Source organism: Antechinus flavipes, chromosome 1, assembly GCF_016432865.1.
Source record: "Antechinus flavipes isolate AdamAnt ecotype Samford, QLD, Australia chromosome 1, AdamAnt_v2, whole genome shotgun sequence".
Classification (NCBI taxonomy): Eukaryota; Metazoa; Chordata; class Mammalia; order Dasyuromorphia; family Dasyuridae; genus Antechinus; species Antechinus flavipes.
The window spans coordinates 3,268,721-3,285,406 of NC_067398.1; positions in this window are offsets into that span (position 1 = coordinate 3,268,721).

Sequence of the window (16,686 nt, forward strand, 5' to 3'; positions counted from 1 at the left end):
GTCTAAGGCAGAGCATCAGCCCTGACTAGGACTGCTTCAGACCGGCCATTAAAGAAAATGATGGCCAAAAGATGGGCTGAGTATCCTAATGCAACATTTATGACACATAGCTCATCATTCATAGGGATCTAAAAATATGCACCATAGTTTTATAGTATTACAATGTGACTCAGCCGTGTGAGTGTCTCTTCCCTGACTCACTCTTCCCATTGCCCTAGCCTGGAGCTCATTATTTGGAGATGTAAATGAACATGAATTTTCCACTGACTGGTTGCATTCAGCAGCTCCCATTGTGAGCTAAGCATCCCAAGGAGACTTTTTAAATGAGCTTCAATGCAAAGAGACCTATTAAAGAAATTACATAGCTCCACAAAGGAATTGATTCCCTTCCTCACGATTCTTGCCTCTCATCTCCCAATCACAGAGAGTCTGAAATGAATTGAGTTTATCCAATTATTCAAGGAAGGGAGGTGAAAATATATTGATATTAGAATTATCTTTCCTGCCTTGATGATTTCATAAGTCTTTATAGTATGGTAGATGAGATTTGCCTCGGGGAGGAGAATCCATGTGTGAGCTTGACCCAGCATCCTGAGATAGGGAAGTGAGAAGAGCTAATGGCTAATGACGTAGACAAATGTCTAGAATTCATTCTTTAAGGTATGTCTATTCAATTCTGCCGAGCGAAGAGCTAAGGTGCTTGTCCAACAGGGACAAGCAAAGAGAGAGGATGAGGATGGGAGTTCCTATTTAGGGAACCATGAAGATCAAGACCATGATAACTCCCATTTATAAATTCTTGAAGACAAAGCTTTGAAGAATCACTGATGTGTGGAGCTGGAAGGGACATCTAATTCAACTCATATTGATGAGGACAAAATCGACAGCCTGACCGGAACAACTTAAGTGGGTTTATATTCTCTGGAAGAAACTCCGGAGAAAGACTCTCTTCATACACAAACCTATATGGTTCCACACCCTCTGGAAGCAGAAAGAAAGATTATCTGAAGTACACACCTTTTTGGATGCAAAACTTAAATGTCTTTGCCTTTTCCCTTCTATTGTTCTGTTCCTGTATAAAATAAATCCCTAGAAGATTGGTCTTCCCAATCATTTGATATTGCCCACCAAGAGAGCATCTTGATGTCTTTCTGATAAAGCCTTTTTTTATCACAGCTATTTGTGTTAGTGAATTTCTCCCTTCCAACCCGCCCTAACTTGGTGTTTTGGAGAACTACGAGACCGATCCATATTCCTGCCACGATCCATACCTCATTAATATCACTAAAATAATCTCTCCCACAACAATAACTTTGCTTGGAGACTCTCAGTTAGAGGCAACCTACCCTCTTGAGACAACCCATTCATTTTTGGACACTTCCCATTATTGGGAATTTTCCTGCTTAGGAGGGAAGAAAGGAAGGAAATAAGCATTTAATACAAGCTTTCATTAAGCACCAGGGAAAATGCTAGGAACTTTACAATAATTAGATCATGAGGTCCTCACAACAACTCTGTGAGAGCAGGTCTATCGTTACCTGCATTTTATGTTGAGGAAACTGAAGCAGAGTAAATAATTTGCTCAGGGTCACACAGCTAATAAGCATCTATGGTCAGATTTGAACTCGGGTTTTCTGGCTCCAGGCCCAGGGTACTGTCCACTGCACTGCCAGGCTATCTCCAGCTGCCCCTCTCTTTTGAGAGTTTTCCCTCTTAACTCTGTGAAGTAGGAAGTGCAAGCATCCTTGTTTCACAGGTCAAAATATCCATTTCAGGACCAAGGACAGAACAATGAGCCACTATATGGGATAAAATTGCAGGAAGAAAGAGTGAGGTTCAATGGAAGTCCAAAGGGGAAGTAATTTGGTGAGGATATTCTAATCTTGGGATCTGGAGGGGAAAGAAGGGGAAAGGAAAGGAAAAGATTTTCTCCCGAGCTTGGCCAGCCCACCACAGAACTTCAGAGTTGGGATCCGGACCTCTGCCCAGTCCAATCCATAACTGAACAATATTACCTCTACAAAACATCCGACAAGAGGTCATCTAGCCTTTGCCTGAAGACCTTCAGTGATGAAACCCATCCCCTCGTGGGCTCATTCATTGCATTTTGGGCAAAGTTTCTTTAATCTGGTTTCAGTTTATTGCTTTGGAACTTCTACCTCTGGCTCCTTGGTCTATCCAGAAGAACAAATCTAAACTCTCTTCCTCATGACAGCCTTCCTTCAAATACCTGGAGACGACCACCATGCTCCCTGCCTCTCTCCAGGCTTTTCCGAGTTGAACATCGCCAATTCTCTCAGGGGATCTCATTTGACGTGATCAAGAACCTTCCCTGTCCGGGTTTCCCTCTTCTCGATAACCCCCACCTGCGTCTCCCAAGTTCTCTTCTAAACTGTGGTACCCAGAACTGAATACACTTGTCTAGTCGTGGGCTGCCCACCGCAGACTACAGCGGAGCTCTCACCTTCCTGAGCTGCATCCTATATCCCTCTAAATGTCACTGAAGATGGCATTGCCTTCCCCGCTAACCAAATCACACTAACATCTCCGAGCGAGGCCTACAGAATTCTTTGCCAACAACTGGTTTCTAGCCACACTTGGTCCATTTTTAACCCCACTGTAAATCTATTTGTCCCTATTAAATTTCATCTTGGTGGCAATAGCCCAACAGTGCGACCTTACAAGGTTACTCCGCAGCAGGGGACGGTCAGCCATCGTGCCAGCTCTTCCTGCTCCTTTTGTGTCCCTGGAAAATTGGATGAGCTCACAATCTGTTGCTGTTGTCAGTTACTTCAGTCAGGTCCTACCCTTCGTGGCCCCATTTGGGGGTTTCTTGGCAGAGACACTGGAGGAGTTTGCCGTTTCCTTCTCCAGCTCATTTTATTGATGAGGAAACTGAGGCAAACAGGATTAAGTGGCTTGCCCGGGATAACACAGCCAGTAAGTGTCTGAGGCCAGATTTGAACTCAGGACAATGTTTTCCTGGCTCCAGGCCCAGCCAGGGCTCTGTGAGTTAACGCCCCTCGTATCCAAGGCACTGATAGTAACGGACCCAACACAGATCCCTGGGGCATCCCCCCGGTGACAATTGATGGGTTAATCTGCAACCATTAATGACCCCTCCTTGGGACCAGCCATTCTGCTGGCTGGGAATGGACCTGATGACATGGCACAAGAAACGCCAAATGCTTTAGTGAAACCAAAACAAACCAGAGTATTTCCCTCTCTCCTAACCTGGCCAGAGAGCCAGCCTCCCAGCAGGGGGATTCAAGTGCCATCTCTGACCCACACTGGCTGTGTGACCCTGGCGAAGTCACTCACCCTCTCAAGGCCCGAGCAGGGCTGCAGGGAAGGGTCCATGACGTCACGGGGCTGGCCCCTGTCCCCCAGACCGTGCTTGGAAACGGGGTGTTTCACATTGAACGAAGCCAGGGCACTTGGGTACGATCACACTTCCTCTCCTAAGTCTTCCCAGGCCATCCCTTCAATAATATGTTCTGGGACTTGGCCAGAGCCCAAGCTCAGGCCCCCTATGGACACAGGAAGGCAGTGGCCAGCCCTGCAGTATGCCTCCCTTCCTCCACAGCCTTTTAAAGACCGTCGAGGGGGCTGAGCCACATTGCTTGTTTGTTTCTGGACCCCAGCATTACAGGATTAGAGCCTTGGAGTTGGCAGGGACCCTGGGGACCATGTGCCCCTCTCACACACACGACAATCCATCCCTGGCGTCTGCGTCTTCGCCTCCTTTGGATACTGCAATCAGTCTGTCGCCACAGATGCAGGTGCCAGACGTGCTCGGCCCCGGAGGGGCGAGCCCAAGGCAGGAAGCAGCTTATCGCCCCGCTCCCCCCACCTTCCTCCGTAGAATCCGTCTCTTCCTTCCACTCCCAGCTTGCTCCTCCCAACAGCCAGTGTCCTGCCTCCCACACCGCCTTGTCCTGGCTATGAGGCGTCAGTTCTGCCTTCATGCCACACGTTCACGTAGCCAGGAACTGTCTCCTCGGAGATCACGGAGGCTCTCAGAGCAGGGATCGTTCCATTTTTTGTTTCCACGTCTCCACATTTAGCGTCGTGTCCGGCGCCTGGTGGGGGCTTAATGGGAGGTGCGCTCTTAGGTCTTCTTTATTCCAGGACTGGTTCTCTACCCATTAGGCTCCCCGTCCCTTTGGAGTATCACCCAAAGCCAGCATGACTTCCAAGGCAAAGGAGAGCCTGGTGGTGGGCGGAGGAGGCTCATCACAAAAAAAGGCTGAGGCCAAATCGAAGTCAGGAGGCTCCTGTATGTGAGAGCCAATGGCGAGGAGGAGAGGAGAGTCCCGTGCATGCAGCCCTGCCTCCGAGGTTCTGGAGGGGCTCCGAGAGGGCTGTTTGGGTACCAGCTGTTGCCATGAGACTTCCTCCTGCATAATGTAACCGTGGCGCTTCAGCCTCCAGGAAAGGGACCGGGATGGAAGGAAACAGAGGACCAGGAAGAGCTCGGAATAATTTCCAGAGGGTGGATTCCTAATCATGAAACAGAGCTCGAAGATGGGGAGTAGATCCTACAAAGGAATTTAAATGGAGCCTGGCCTGATCTCTCACTTGGGAATGGCCAGAGGGGAACAGAATAAGCCAGAAGTGAGTGGGTTGGGAATCAAGCAGCAGTTTCATTGATTTTAGGAGGAGGAGAACGCTTCCCCCTTCGAGAAGGACTTCACGTGCTGGGGCAAAGACATATATATATATGTATATAAAACCACAAGAGGACTGGATCAAACAGTCATTCTTAGGTCTTGAGTAGCAGCTCCCATGGCTGATATTTCTCAGAATAACCCAGGAATCCTCAGGTCTCACAGAAACGGTCTGAGTTGCACGAGGGTCATTGAGCCGTGTGATCATTCAGCGGGGCACGGAGCCAGAGCCAGCTGGGCGGGAACAGGAGAGCAGCACTTGGTTCGGTTTGCTCGGCAGTTTCGTAAGCAGAGGTACCGGCAGGTGATTGATTTTCATTGCAGCTCATCAGGCTCTGAAAGCAGGTCCCCGAGAAATGGGGGAGGCTCCAATAAATCTAAATAGCGAGTGATTAATGTGAAAACCATAAATTCCTCAGGAACCCCGGGGCCTGATCAAAGCAACCCATCTTGTGGGAGAGCGAGACCACCCGGAGCACAAAGGATTGTTGTTACGCCCGCTCAGGGCATAGCCTGCTTGCTGGGCCTTAGCTCTGAGAGTGTCTCCAAATAGCTTGGCAACGTTAATCTGAATCCCTCCAAAATGGCCCCTGAGATCACAGCAGAACCAATATCCACGAGGGTCCACGAGACCGATAGCTGGGGTACAACCTCGAGGTTTTCGGGCCCTTTGTTTCACTGTGGCCTTGTTGACTGCAACAATCTCTAAATGAGCTCCCTCAGACCTGGGACCTGTGGCCTTTTCGAGCATCTTACCTAGAGGGAGAGAGGGGGAACTGGCTTACACAGAACGAACAGTTGTGGGTCTTTGGGAGCATGTAGGTACCTTCTTCCAGGCCCAAGTCCAGTGACTTACTTCTTGCTTTGTTCAATCCATTTGGATGCTCCCAGAAGCCATGAATGGCCACCCGTGCATCCCTTCTAACCATGTACTGCTGTCTGTGCCCCCGGCCAATCCTCCACGGAGACCCCTCCCTTCCCCCATGCCGCAGATCTTTGCTAGACCTCTTGACATTAGCCTGGTATTACCTGACAGCCCAGACATGGGGAGCTTTTGTGGGTTGGTTTTTTTTTAATCGATTGACCTCCCTTTTCAGTCGTAGGTTTAGTCTCCAGTTTTTGTTTGTTTTCCTTTGGTCTGTCCCCATGATTTCATTGAGGAAAGGGAAGCTTCTTCCTCCAACAGGAACCAGCAACACTCTGTAATTAGTTTAGAACATTTCCCAAGGGCATCGAGCCCCAGCTTAAGAGACTTGTCACACAGTCAACATGCATCAGAGGAAGCCTTGAAGGCAGATCTGCCCAATTGCCAAGTTAGTTCTCCTCCCCACTGCCAAGGCGACTAGCCTTTCCATTCAGTCCTGATCGCCCCCGGAAAGTCCTCTGCACCTTCACTAATGAGGCGCTCCCCACTCTTCTCTCAGCATACTGCAGCAAATGTCAGCTTTCCACCCCTTACCTGACTCAGGCCCATGTGCTGCTTAATGCTGCCTGCTGTTCCGTATCGTTTCGGGTCTTACCAATCGTGTCTTCTCTTATCAGAACAACCCTGGGAGGCAAAGTGACTGTGATCCTTACTATGAGATAATTAGTTATTGTGGGGGGTTTTCAAAAGAAGAGAGAAAAATCTTTTTACAAAACGACTTCTGTTGTCTGCCGTTCTTTTGTTTTTCACTTGCTTGTGACTACTTCTATCCCCATTTGAGGTTTTCTTGGCAAAGATACTGGAACAGTTTGTCGTTTCCTTCTCCAGGTTGTTTTACAGATGTGAAAACTGAGGCAGCAGGGTGAAGTGAATTGATTAGAGAAATGCAAATTAAAACAATTCACAACTCTCAGATTGACTAAGATGGCAGGAAAAGATAATGACAAATGTTAGAGGGGAGGTGGGAAAACTGGGACACTGATACATTGTTGGTGGAATTGTGAACGGATCCAACCATTCTGGAGAGCAGTTTGGAACTAGGCCCAAAGAGCTATCAAGCTGTGCTACCCTTTGACCCAGCGTGAATCTACTGGGCCTGTATCCCAAAGAGATCATCAAAAAGCGAAGGGGACAAACAAAATAGTTTGGAGCAGCCCTTTTTGTGATGGCAGGGAACTGGAAACTGAGCAGATGCCCCTCAGTCGGGGAATGGCTGAGGAAGTTGTGGTACATGACGGGGATGAAATGTTATTGTTCTATAAGAAATGAACAGGCTGATTTTAGAAAGGCCTGGAAAGATTTACACAGACTGATACTGAGTGAAACCAGCAGAACCGGGAATACGCCGTTCACAGGAACAGCGAGATTGTGCCTTGCTCAACAACAGACGTGGTTCTTCTCCATGGTCCAAGTTCATCCAGGTTCCATGATCCAGGGTGATCCCAATAAGCTTTGGATGGAAAAAGGCCTTCTGCATCCAGAGAACTATGGGGAACACATACTTTGTTCACTTTTTTCCTTCAGTTTTTTTTTTCTCTTGTGGTTTTCCCTTTTGTTCTGATTTTTCTCTGCCAATACGATTCGTGAATATGTATTAAAATTAATGTACATGTATAATCAGAAAAAATAAAACAATAAAAAACAGGGTGAAGTGACTTGCCCAGGATCACACAGCCAGTATGCATCTGAGGTCAGATGGGTCTTCCTGGCCAATCAACACATCAAAAGGAAATTCTGACATTACCTCCAAAGTTTGGCATCTGTGACCCCCAACAAAGAGCAGTGAGAGGAAGCTCTTCTGTTCTTTGGGGTCAGGCACGGTCAGCGCCCTGGCCAGCAGCTTGCTCTGTCCCGTTCTGTAGTACTTATGTCTGCTGCTTTTGTGTTCTGCTTCCTTCCCTCGATCTCGGCTCCCAGGGCTCTGCCCAGGCTTCTCAGGAGCCTTTGCCCTCGTTCAACATTTTTCTAACACAGAAACCTTCCTTTGCATCATGAGCCCCAAGGAGCAGCTTCTTTCTTCTGTTTCTCTGCTACCACAAAGGGCTGCTATGAGTATTTTGAAGTTCCTGCTTTTTCAGTGGGAGAAACATGGTCTTCATGGCCATCTTCTCACCACTCACAAGTAGCACAGCGATCCCCAGCTTTCCGATGCAGCGCCAAAGAAGCAATGCCTTGGTCTCTTGCTCGGGAAAGGGAAATTTGTCAAGAGAAAAAGGAGATGTCGAAGTAAATGACCAGAGTGTTCGGCCCCTTGACCCAGGAGATCAGAGGGAGACCCAAGGGCCTGTGGGTCTTTTCAGCCATTCAGAGCTGTGCTTTTTGTTGTTTTTTGCATCATCAAAGCAAGCAGGAGGGCGCCCAGAAGGGGCCTGGCTGTCTGCGATGCACCGGAACGTTCGGGGGGGATGAGAAGTGGGATGAGTATGCGGAACTCAGAGAAATATAGTGAGGACAGAGAACCCGCAATGGTGCCCACCCGCCAAGGAGAAGAAGCCCCAAAGGAAAATGAACCTGGGTGTCCTGGCAAGCCAAGAGCACCCGAGATCAAGGACTAGAACTGAGGCTTCCTTCCTCGGTCAGTGAGCCCCCGGGCAGCCACCTGCCTCCCCCAGCAGGGAAGCCCCTGGATTAACTCCTTTTGGTTGTGATGAGGGAGAGCTCCACTCCCAGGGTCAGGGCCGGAGAGGAGAGGCTCCTTTCAGAGACCAGCTTAAGGACAGAAGGGATCCATAAAACGTTCCAGAAAGAAAAGGCTTCGGCTCCCACTTTATTGTCCGTCTCACTAAAAGATCTGACTCATGCAGATCCTCAAAAGTCGGCCAAATTAGCTTTAATTATGTGCTTAATTGGATCAGCTTTGAGCCATGTCCGTGATGCCCTGGGCCTTGGGGGCCCCACATGCCCCTGTGGCACACCGGCCCCCGCGGGGCTGATTTCAGTAACTCCGTTTTTGTGTGACCTGGGAGGTGGGCACCTTCTCTGCCAATTCAGCCCTTTCCTCTCTAGGATCCGAGAATCGCCTCTCAGAACTGCTGTGGCCCCAAAGGGCACCTCTTGGGAGTCAGCCTGGTCCCTGTGCCCAGAGCCTGCCGGCCTTCTGCTCTGGCATTGAGCACCAAGTGTGTGGCTGCTGTACCAGGCCCTGGCTAACACAGAGGAAAACACCAGGGCCCTCCTCTAGGGGGCTGAGTCTGACGGGGAAAGTGGTGGGCAAAAAACATACAAGATGTCCCCACAGCAGATAAGGGCCCCATGATTAGTGACTGGAGGGGCCGGGAGGCCGTCCACTCTGTCTGGATCACAGAATGCATGGAAAGTAAGAGAGGTTTGGAGGGGCAAGAAGGAGCCACGGATGTTTTCTGAGCAGAGGAGGGACGTGGCCCTGTCTGAACTTGAGGAGAAATCCTTTGGGCAGCTCTGCAGCAGAGGGTGGGAGAGGGCAGTTGTGCAGCTGAGGAGGGGAGAGGGCAGTTGTGCAGCACAGGATGGGAGAGGGCAGTTGTGCAACACAAAGTGGGAGAGGGCAGTTGTGCAGCTGAGGGGGGGGGAAGGGCAGTTGTGTAGCACAGGGAAGGAGAGGGCTGTTGTACAACACAGGGGAGGGAGAGGACAGTTGTGCAGTCTAAAGAAGCAGTCTCAGAGACATTTTGTGCCAGCAGCATCCAACCACATATCTTGGCAGGCAGCAGGTGTGTGTGTGTGTGTGTGTGTGTGTGTGGTGTGTGTGTGTGTGTGAGAGAGAGAGAGAGAGAGAGAGAGAGAGAGAGAGAGAGAGACAGAGAGAGACAGAGAGAGACAGAGAGAGATAGAGACAGACAGAGAGAGACAGAGAGACAGAGAGAGAGAGACAGATAGACAGAGAGAGAGAGAGACAGAGAGAGAGAGAGAGAGAGAGAGAGAGAGAGAGAGAGAGAGAGAGAGAAAGAGAGAGATGGGGGAGAGAGAGACAGAGAGAGAGACAGAGAGAGATAGAGAGACAGAGAGAGAGAGAGAGACACAGATAGACAGAGAGAGAGAGAGAGACAGTCAGAGAGAGAGAGAGAGAGAGAAGAGAGAGAGAGAGAGAGAGAGAGAGAGAGAGAGAGAGAAAGAGAGAGATGGGGGAGAGAGAGACAGAGAGAGAGACATACACAGAGAGACAGAGAAGAGGAGAGAAATAGAGACAGAATGAGAAAGAGAGAGAGAGATTGTATCAGAGGGGGGAGAGAGACAGAGAGACAGAGAGAGAGAGACACAGACAGAGATGGAGAGATGGGTCACCTTGGGAACCAGGCATCCCCTTTCCTGCTCTAGCCTGCAGCCTCCCTCTCTCCCTTGGCACACTGTGGGAGCTGTGGGAGTTGTGAGGCTCCCTTGGGGCTGGCCCAGCTGGAATGAGCCCGAGGGGCTCCTGGTCCGTGTGTCTGGGGGAAGTTGGCTGTCCCTGGGGAAGGGACCTGCTTGTGTCTGCCTGGGTGTAGACCAACCAGAACCCAAGCATAGTGCAGGAAGGAGGTGGTAACTGCTGCCGGGAGCCAGTAGAGCACTGGGACCCCCTTCTCCCTTACACCCCAATGTCTGATGAAAGGAGGCCTTCTGGAGGCTCATCCCTGGGAGCAGAGGAGGACCGTGAGGGGGACAAGAGGAACTAAGAGACAGGAGAGCTCAGGACCCTCGACAGCAAGCTGCTGGAAGGAAGCGAGACCCTAGCAGGCCGGACCCTAGCAAGGGAGGTCAGGCTGGGCTCGGTGGCCGGCTGGGCCTCCGGCCCTAAGGACACAGCAAGCCTCCTGAGCCAGATCAGCTCCAGCCCGAGGCTGCTCTCTGTCCTTGGGACACTTCCCAGGATAAAGTCAATGATGCCAAAGTCTCCCCCTCCGGGAAGGAAAGGAGCAAATCTGGCCAAAGAGAGGGGGCCCCGGGATCTGAGCCCTGAGCTGGGAGCACAGGGAGGGGGCGTGAGGAGGAGGGCCCGACACGTGATTCTCTGATGAAGGCCTCTAGAACCTGAGCCAGCCACAGCCCCCAGAGCGGAGAGACCGAGGGAGGCGAGGGAAGGGGTTTTGGGGGCCCACGAGGCCTGCATCTTGCCATTGTCTTTGGCGTGTGGAAGACCCCTCCCTCCCTCAGCTACTTTTTCGTCTGCTATGAAGAAGGGGGCTGAGCCCGCCCAGTCCCGAGGCCCTGCCAGCTCTGGCATTCTGGGATTGGAAACATCTGGGCTTGTCTTCCCAAAAGTCACATGAAGCGGCTGCAGACTCGAGAGCCAGTGGGAGAGGGGGCCAGGCGGCGAGGAGGGGGAGGAGGAGACAGAGCAGGGGAGAGGAGCATGTTCTGAGTCAGAGGGAGGAGAGATCAGAGCGGATCCGAGCCCCTCTGGCCAGCTGTTCCTCTCAGCTGTCTCCTTGGGGAGCAGGGGTTATGCTTCTGTCCTTCCCATGGGCTGGATCTAACTCAGCGCATGGGAGGAGGGAGGTCAGAAGCCAGAGGTGAGAGGCCATCCCGGGTCCTGGACCCTGCAGAAAGAGGGGACCATAAAGCCAGGCTGGGCTCCCATGCAAAGGGGGAAAGCAAGGGAGGAAGAAAAGCAAAGGAGGAGGGGTGGGGAAAGGACGCAGAGGATGGGGGGTCAGCCACCCTGAGGTCCTGGGGAGCCCCTATATCCTGTTAGAGAGGCCTACGTACAAAAAGGCTTTCCCCTCCGCAGCCTTTATAGCCACATGTATCTTATAACAAAGAAAAGGAGAAAGAAAAGATGAACAAAACTAACATGTCAATGGAAGGCGCCCCCAGTCCCCCAACTTCACCAAGGAGGAGGGAGGCAGTTTTCTCTTCCTCAGAAACCCGTCGGTTTTGAGGCTGAAAGGATCCACTTTGGTCAGGATGGAGCCGAGGAAGGGCCCGGCCCGAACTTGGGGGACGCGTCCTTGCCATGGGTGACCCCTGGCCGATGGGAGGCCCCGGCTTCTGCCTTCTGATGGAGGAGAAGTGGGTCCTGCTCCAGGAAGGGCAAGCACCGAGCCCCAGCTCTGTCACGTGTGCGGGAGGTTCAACCCAGCCGGTTCACTCCAGAGCTCCCCCACCTGTCAGCGGCCTCGGGGCTGGGGCCCCAAAGACAAATGGCCCCCGAGGAGCCGGCATTCTGCTGGGGGGGGAGGCCTGTCGCTCAGAGCAGCACACAGCAGCCCCCAGGAGGATGGAGTGAGCGCCGGGGGGCTGGGGCAGGGTTATCAGAGAAGGTCACAGGGGGCAGGGGCTGCACAGCAGGAGGCAGCAGGCAGAAGTGGAGGAAGCTGGGAAGAAGGGGATCCTTCCTTTACCAGTGTCTGCTTGGGTTCGAGAGTATCCATTTCTTCAAGTGCAAGGTCAAGGAGACATCAGTTAGGGATGGCTCATGTGGAAGGGATCCGGGAGCTGCGTCAGCTCAACACGAGTCAGCAGAGGGACGAGACGGCCAGAAGGTCAGTGCAAATCCACTCTGGACTACAAAAGGGCTCCAGGGTCCATCCTCTCATTTCTTCAGAGGATCTTCTCTCTCCCTCCTCTCTCCAGTTCCCTTCACCTCTGCCCACATCGGAGCTGCACAGAAAGTCATGCTCCGGTTTAGGAAGATTCGCATCCAAAAATCAGAACTTAAGACGGACCATCACAGAGGGGCCAACAGGCCTCCAGCTGGTTGCCAGGTCCAGAACAGCAACGCCCTTCCTACATCTCTGTACCTGAAGCTGCCACATGAGCTCATTGGCAGAGAGGCTTGGGAAGGACGCTTCAAATCATAGTAAGTGACCAAAGCTTCAAAGGGGCCCCGGATGTAAGGGCAGGGTCACAACTCTGGACAGGAAATGCCATCGGGAAAAGTGGGATCTGCCTACAAGTCTTTGGGACCTTGGTGGGGAGCGGCAGCCACACTGAACATTTTCTATCACCTCTCTTCAATGGACCTTGGGGCCCCTCTTGGGCTCCCAATAAACACACACACTCATACTCACATTCACACACTCACACTCTCATTCACACTTACACACACTCACACACATACACTCACAGTCACACACACTCACACTCACATTCACACACACTCACAATCACACACACTCACATTCACACTCACACACTCTCACTCACAATCACACACACTCACAGTCACACACTCAGTCACACACACTCACACTCACAATCACACACTCTCACACTCACAATCACACACACTCACACTCACAATCACACACACACACACACACTCACACACTCTTGGTGTTCTGTAATCCCATGGTAACATTCTGAAGGGGACAACAAACTGACGCTGGCAGAATTCTGCCCTCTCCGCTTTCTGATCATTTATTCACATTCCCTTTCAGACACTCTCCCCATCTCTCTTTGTTTCTTTCCCTCCCTTTCCCTTCCCCAATTTGGTTCTTCTCATCCTAGTTCTCCAAAGAGCTTCTGGGCCCCAGTTTTTCAGCGCGGTGGGAGATCTGCCAGGAAAGAAATTAGAACCACACATCAGCTATTCTCTATTTACGACCTGACCGCCAAGGAGAATCTATCTCTTCCACAATTAAATGAATAGAGTTTTAATATCAGCAGCAGGCAAAGGACTCTAGCAACAATGTGGAATTAGGTTAGAGGCGGCCAATTGGATTAACTCCGAGCTCCCGAGTGAGCCGAGGACATGGACAACGGCAGCCAATTTTTCTCTCTGGAAGGATCTTGGTGGAAGAAGGGGACACAGCTGGGCGAGGCAGGGCAGATGGGGGAAACATCTGGCAGGGGATGAGCCGAGGAGATGTTTCCCAGCCGCCCGGGCCCCTCCGGGCTCCTTCGCAGCTGAGAGGACGGAGACCTCAGCTGGACGCTGCCCATTACCCAGGCCAGCACCCGGGAGCTGTCCGGGCCTGGGGCCTCTGAGATGGGAGGGACAGAGGACTAGCACCCGGCTCACAGACTCCACTCTGGGCATCTTGCTCAGAAAGGCCCGGCTCCTTCACGCTGGGAAGGCTGCTGTCAGCCTCCCTCTCCTGACGCATCAGGGCCCTGGTTATTATCGTCTGTGCGTCAGCCTTCCCGGTCCGAAGACGCAGCTCCCGGGGAGAGAAGGCAGACGCAGCGCCCCGGCAGAGCAATCCAGCTCCCTCTCTGGCAGCTGTTCTTCTCTTCCCTCTGCCGACTCTCTCCCACTCCATCTGATTTCGAAGGGTGTGAAGGAGCCTGACATTACCTCCAGTGGCTGTGACTGGCGGCTCCCCAGACTCCAGCATCCCTAAAATGCTTCTCAAAACCGGGCCATATAAAGATGGGTGGGAGGAAGGGCCTGGAGGGAGAGCCACCCCAGCGTCTGCCAGGGCCCGGATCCAGGAACTGACTGACAGGTCAGGATGAAGGAATAAAAAGATGGAACCTCACAGAGAACGTGTCATCGGTTCAGAGGCATCCAGGCCATTCCCTCCCTTCCAGGCAGGAGAGAAGCAGGAGAAGCCGGATTCAGGGAATGGCAAGTGGGCCATTTTAGCTGGATCGTGGAAAGTGAGAAGGGGAAGAATGTACAATAGGCTCAGATGGGCAGACTGAGGCCACGTGCTCAGGGTTTCAGCTGCCAAGCTGAAGAATTTGTGCCTTATCCTGGGGTTAGAAGCCAGTGAAGCTTCTTGAGCTGGGCAGGGACTTACACTTTGGGAAAATCTCTGGCAGGTTTGGGGAGGATGAGTCCGGAAATGGACTTCATCCTCACCTCCACTGCCCAGGGTCCCTTGTGGTCTTCTGGAAGTTCTTGTCAGGCCTTCTCTCCTGTCTCTCCTTCTCCCTGCCAGGCCACTCTTCCTTTGACACCTTTGCTAAATCCTCGTCCAGATCATAGATGTCTCGGGGGTTCTGTCCTGGGCTGTTTTCCTCTCCCTCCTCCTCGGAAGCAACCTTGCCTAGAATTGTTATCTCTATGGGAAGGATTCTCAGATCAAACTTTTCTGTCCCAATCTTTCACTTTCATCTCACACTTTCAACTGCTTTTCAGACATCTGGAAGTTCTAGTAGACATCTTGATCTTGCCATGTCCCTAGCCCTTCCTTTCCCCACTTAGGCTTTTCCTGATATGTAGAAGACAACATCTTCCTCTTAGTCCCTCAGGCTCATAACCTAGGAGTCGTCCTGGACTCCTCACTCTGTATAACACTTCCCCTCAGATCCAAGAAGAAACAAAATCAATGGGAGACTGCCATTTTCCAGACAAGTGGTGATGGTTGAATGGGGGGGGGGCTATAGCAGAGAGAAGGGGACAGATGTGAGAAATGTGGAGGATGAATCTCCATTCAGTGTCTTAGCTTTCCCTTTATTTTATGTGTAATCATAACTTCTCTCATCTTCTCCTTGGGACATTGATTTTTTGTACCACAGTGTAAGACTTTACATTGATCTCTGTTGTCAGTTATAAGCATCATATCTCCTCCAGCAGCAAAGAACCCTTCTATGGTCCCTCTCTTCTCCCCAACACACAGAAGCTAGTGAACTCTTGGTGAAGCTAAGAAGCTTTCCTTGCCAGCCTGAGCCCAAGATGATACCTTATAACACCTCTTCCTATTGTAGTTTTCATCTTCTATGTGCCCTGACTTCCATCTTTTGCAGAGTTTTAAAATTCTAAGTTCATTGGTGAATTCCCTCTGTATCTCTTCAGATGGATCCTCTCCCCTCTTTGCAATCATTTATTTTTGCCTCTTCAAAATGTATCGATTGTTCCCCAGACACGCTGGCCTGAATTCCCCCATGGGGTTTTTCTGAACATTCTGAAACTTGTTCTTTCTAAAGGTTCTTATCAGACTGTATCTGGCTTTCTCCTCTTACAAAATGTAAAATGGAATAATTAGCCACTTTCCCCATGAGTTTCCATCATTCCCTGTCAAGCCATTAGGTACTCCCTGCTGGTGAAAAGCAGCTTCAGACCAGAATTTCCCCTTCTTGGGTCTTTTACCTTTTGAAGGATGAAATTATCATCCAAATGAATCAAGAAGCTGTTCACACTCTGTTTTTGTCAGAGCACATATCTCAGTGGATGAGCAGATAACTGAACGCTGCTGTCCATCCATGCCCAGGCCAAGTTTCTCCCTCCGCTGTGTTGGGTTGCGTGTGCTTGGGAGGCTGGAGGAGAAGGTGGGATGTGCAGGAACAGCAACTTGGGCCGGTCTCACTCTGCTCCCAGAGACCCAGAAAACATGAGCCAGAGGATTGGATCCAGGCAGAGGTGCAGGCAGAAATGGGCACCCTGTTCCAGTGAGAGGGACAAGGACCAATGACCGCAGCCTGGGAGTTGTGACATCAGAGGGAAGGCACCGAGTCCGCAGCAACCTGCCAGTCGGTTCTCCTCTGGCCCCGGCTTTCAGCTCTGGAGTCTGGCTCGAGGGAGACCAGAGGACAAACTCCCACTCTGCCATTGCCTTAAAAGTGGTGTTGGGGGCCAGGCAGCGAGGTCCTTCCTCTGCATCTCTCCAGGGGAGGTTCTCCTCAGGATCCAGCAGGAGCTCCAAGCCCAGTTCTCCCACTGATTCAGTTCACCAGCTGTTTGCTATGAAAAGATGCTGCTCTTAGGACTGTCAATAAAACACTTTCAAGTGTGTGTGTGTGCGTGTGCGTGTGAAAGAGAGAGAGAGAGAGAGAGAGAGAGAGAGAGAGAGAGAGAGAGAGAGAGAGAGAGAGAGAGAGAGAGAGAAAACTAAGTGCAAGGGGCAAGGGAGAAGCTCAGCCCCAGGGTTGGGACACTTTGCAGCAAGGGAGCGAGGCTCCTGGCAGCTGCGGGTAAAAGGGATGTAAAAGGGATTCTTCTCTCAGCTTTGACGAGCACTGATTAAGTGCCTACTGTGTTCCAAGCTCCATGGGAGCAGCTGAGGAGTCCAGCATAAAAGAAATAACGGAAACTTCGGAAAGTGACAGATTTCATGAGAATGAGGAGGGAGGAGGGGCCATTTTAGGTGTGGGCTCCAGAAGTTGTCCAGTTTTCTACAGCGGACAGTGCGTGAAGGCAAGCCAGAGCAGATGCAGCTAGCCTGGGGCCAGCTGGTGGAAGGCTGTCAGGGAAAGCATCCAGAGCCTCTCTCTAGCCATCAATGGGGACTGACTTGGAGGTTTAGT